This window comes from Anopheles darlingi, chromosome 2, assembly GCF_943734745.1.
Source record: "Anopheles darlingi chromosome 2, idAnoDarlMG_H_01, whole genome shotgun sequence".
NCBI classification, from domain to species: Eukaryota; Metazoa; Arthropoda; class Insecta; order Diptera; family Culicidae; genus Anopheles; species Anopheles darlingi.
The window spans coordinates 48,344,403-48,348,187 of NC_064874.1; the positions used below are offsets into that span (position 1 = coordinate 48,344,403).

General features: G+C 50.0%; 1 protein-coding gene across 5 annotated transcripts in view; it reads right to left on the minus strand.

The window, feature by feature from the left end:
* The window catches only part of LOC125951867 (band 4.1-like protein 4), a 101,227-nt gene extending 98,711 nt beyond the window's left edge, over window positions 1–2,516 (minus strand). For all 5 annotated transcript variants that reach the window (XM_049680967.1, XM_049680968.1, XM_049680971.1 and 2 more), the window contains exon 1: window positions 879–2,516. The gene's annotated coding sequence lies outside the window, so the exon portion shown is untranslated. The remainder of the gene's footprint in view (window positions 1–878) is intronic.
* Between the last annotated feature and the right edge of the window lie 1,269 nt (window positions 2,517–3,785).

Consider the following 3,785-nt stretch of genomic DNA (forward strand, 5'->3'; position numbering starts at 1 on the left):
TCCCAGACTAACCGCCTGGGAGGAGGACACAGCCCTCCGGACAAAAAGGGCGTTCATTTGTGGCCCTCAGCCTGTGGCGCGATTGTGCGTGGATCTGTGCAGATCTGCGCGAAAACAAGGTCATTGTAGGGACGTGGGATCAATGCTGGCCCCCCTCAGTGGTGGGAAGGGGGTCTGATTTCCGATTCCGATGCCAGCGAGCGAGCGAAAACACTATTGTTTCGGATAAAACACCCCCGCCGAGGGGGAGGCAGTACCCGGTAATTATCTTGCTCGCGACGTCTTGTCTGTTGGTGCGCTGGTGGTTGCCACAAAACTACGAAAACGACGACGACGACGACGTCTTACACACAACGTCGATTGTATCTTCCTCGGGAGAGTGCGATGGCCCCCTGGTTCTCCTGTGACCGGGGACTCGTCTTATGCTGCAACTCATTGCATCAACAACTGGTCAGCGAGACGAGCATTCCAACTTACGAATGTCAGAGTCTGGAGTGGAGTGTAGACCGTACTTCATTAGCAGGCCGCAAAAATGCCGCGAAATGCTTGTTGGACGTTGCAGACGGACGGTTGCCCCAAAACAACATACCATCTCCACTTCCCAATGATGGCCCCACAAAAAAACGGTCCCCCGAAAAAACAAAACGAAAACATCCTGGTAAACATGGCGATGGTGGCCTGGGAACGAACTACACTATACCTGGCCTGCTGGGATCAAGCCTCAAAAAGCTCACGGTGCGCTGCAAAGATGCGCGCTGGTAACAATGCTGGGAAATAATGCTGGTGCGGTGTTCTCTCCCGAAAAGCCAACAGACCAATTGTTCCACACCATGAATTCATCATTCATCATTCATCATCATCATCATAATGGCGCTTACGTTTCTGCTGGCAGTGTTTTCTGGCTGAGGAGGAGCAGGCCGGCCGCTCTATTCCGTTCGCTTGTCGTAGCAGCAACTGTTGAAGCCGAAGCTTGTTATCTTCCCCGGCAGAAGCTTCTCACGGAGTCATTCACGGTCAACGAAGAATGGAGCGGTTGGGGGGGCTGGGAATGCACACCGTGCACACAACACGACGCGACACAACACGACTGTACTTCCGATCTTCACTTTCACAATTGCTGGGCTTTTGCTCGGAAGCTCCAGATCCACCAACTCCACCACCACTGCTGCTGCGGGTTGCGGGGTGATCGTAAAACACCCGAGATACACCAGATCACACCACCTAACGGATCTTCCTGGAGATCTTTCTGGCGCACTATTTTTCACTAAACGCAATACTGTGGTGCACGGGCCACTGGGTAATCACCTGGGAAAACCGCCGCTTGTACTTTCACTGTTGCGCATCAAAATCGTATCAAAACGGATCGGACACCTTACCTCTCTCGCTCTCTCTGTCTCTCTCTCGTTGACCAGCAGTAATTAACCAATGAATCGGGACCACAACCCAAGCCTCCACACTGCACCGGCTGGCTGGCCACTGCCACTACACTAATGAGCTCCGGGATTTTCCACTTTTCCTTCGCCGCCTATAATGCCGTGCATGCCACAGTAGGCCGGTGGGCCCGCTACAAACTCACTTTCATCACTCTGGCAACGCACGTGTGGAGCACGATGCACCGACGATGCAACGACGCATCACAGCCCGTCGTCCACACTCCGTTGCTTTGCTTTCCTCAACTGTTTCGGTTTTGCGCTACCTCCCCCCGCGGGTACTTCGGGAGGAAAGGGGGGCGTTGTGTTTTGAAAATTTTCCTTCAATTTTCCACCATTACCTCCCACGGACCATACGCTCAAACACATGCACGCACGCACGCACGCATCAGCGCACAAGTCGAACGGGAACGCGAAGCACCACCCACGATGGATCAACACCAACAGTGTGTCCGTGTGTGTGTGTGTGTGCACCGATGCAGGGATGCGCAATGAATGGACGGTGTAACGGGGCGCGCTAGATGTTCAGCTTCCTGCGACCATACGGTTTACCGGCACGCGCCACACACATTAAGCGGCGAAACGAACGGAGATGGAGGAGAAGAAGAAGACGATGTCACGAATCATCTCATGCTTCAAACCCCGCCGTATGCACTGTATCTTCATTGTAGCCTCGTTTCGTGAGCGGAACGGAACGGATTGTTGCGCTCGATTGCACTCTCTGCACTGCACTGCACACTGGACCACCGGATTTTCAAGAAACGAAACGAACCTTCGTTCAACCTTTCGACGAAAGCCGGTACTTCTGCTGGATAAGTCGGGGAAAAAGCCGGGAAAGGTACGTTGTTTATGCACCACAGTTACCACCTCAGCGAACAATCGTTACACACTGGCTGGCTGGATGGATGACTGGCTGGTGTTTTGGGTCCTCCATCCGAGCGCCACTCGATGCCGAACGGAATCACGGGTCTAGAACATCTGGCCTCGCGTTGGTGGCTGAAAACGACGCGAACCCGCCACGAAACACGAACAACATGGAACTGATGATGGATGCTGAGGGTTATGCTGTTGCTGCTGGTTTGGTGTTTGGTGCTCGAGCTACTCCTCCGAACCGGGACCACGACGACGACCACGCCGACGACGACGACGACGACGACGACATCGGCTGTTGGAGGCGCGTGCTCGCGTGTACGAGGGTTATTCATTCATCGTTTCGTTTCGATTCATTCCGAGAATTGTTCATCGTTCGGGTGAAGAAGGGTTAGCTCCAAACGGGCCCCCAACCGGCACATGAAGTGTACAATAGTCCTTCTTTCCATATCGCTGGATTCAGGATGATGATCATCGTCAAGCGTCTGTAGGCTAAAGGAATTGAATCCATCAAATTTCAAAAGAATCGATTGGAAATCTTCAGCTATTCCATATTCTGGATTTGGAATTTGAATTCCTGTGCTACAGTTTGTTGGATTTTGAAATCTATTTTTTTACTTTTCTGAGTTTTGTGGGGAAATAGCCGAACCGAACCGATTATAAACCCGAGAGCAGCCGGCAATCAACAACGAGAGAGAAAGAGAAACCGGCCGATTGGAGAGCATAAAATGAACACCGGATGAATCGCGAAGGATGGCCGGTTTTTGGCCGGGCTAGCAACCCTTACACCTCTCGGTCGGTTCGGATTGTTGGACCGGGCGATCGGAAATTATTTCAGGTGGAATGTTTTTGTGAGAATTATTTGTGTATTGCCTACCAACATGTAACGTACAGAATACTTTTCTGGGGAGGAATCTGTGTAATAATCCATCCATCCATCCATCGCATCATGCTGGTGGTGGCGCTTGCCTGGGTTCAGTCCGGACGATTCTTCGTATCGTTCGTGCATGAATTATGGGGTTGGTGGTACGGCACACGTGTTGCTATCGTATCCCAAAGGCCGGATTTCGAAAAAATGAAGCAGATAGGACGATGAAATGAAGATTAGAAAGTGATTTTGATCCACGAGAATGGAGCCACAATTTCAAAGCTTAGCTCTTATCGAAACGGTATCGCAATTGAATGCAGCGATAGATAGCCTTTTGATTTAGAATCTTTTGTATCATTATCAGAATTGATAACATTGTTCTAACAAGATATAGGATGATTGCATTGCTATAACAATCGAAAATTAATTGTGTAAATCGAGTTGATTACTCATCATACGTTAGTCCTTGTGCATACTGAACAAACTGTCTTGGAACAAGAAACTCTTGCAGTTATGATTGACAAACACTCATAAACCAAATTTTGGATATTAAAATACGAACATAACTCTTGACGGATCAGATCACAAATGAAATAAGAATTCATATTCCTATTCAT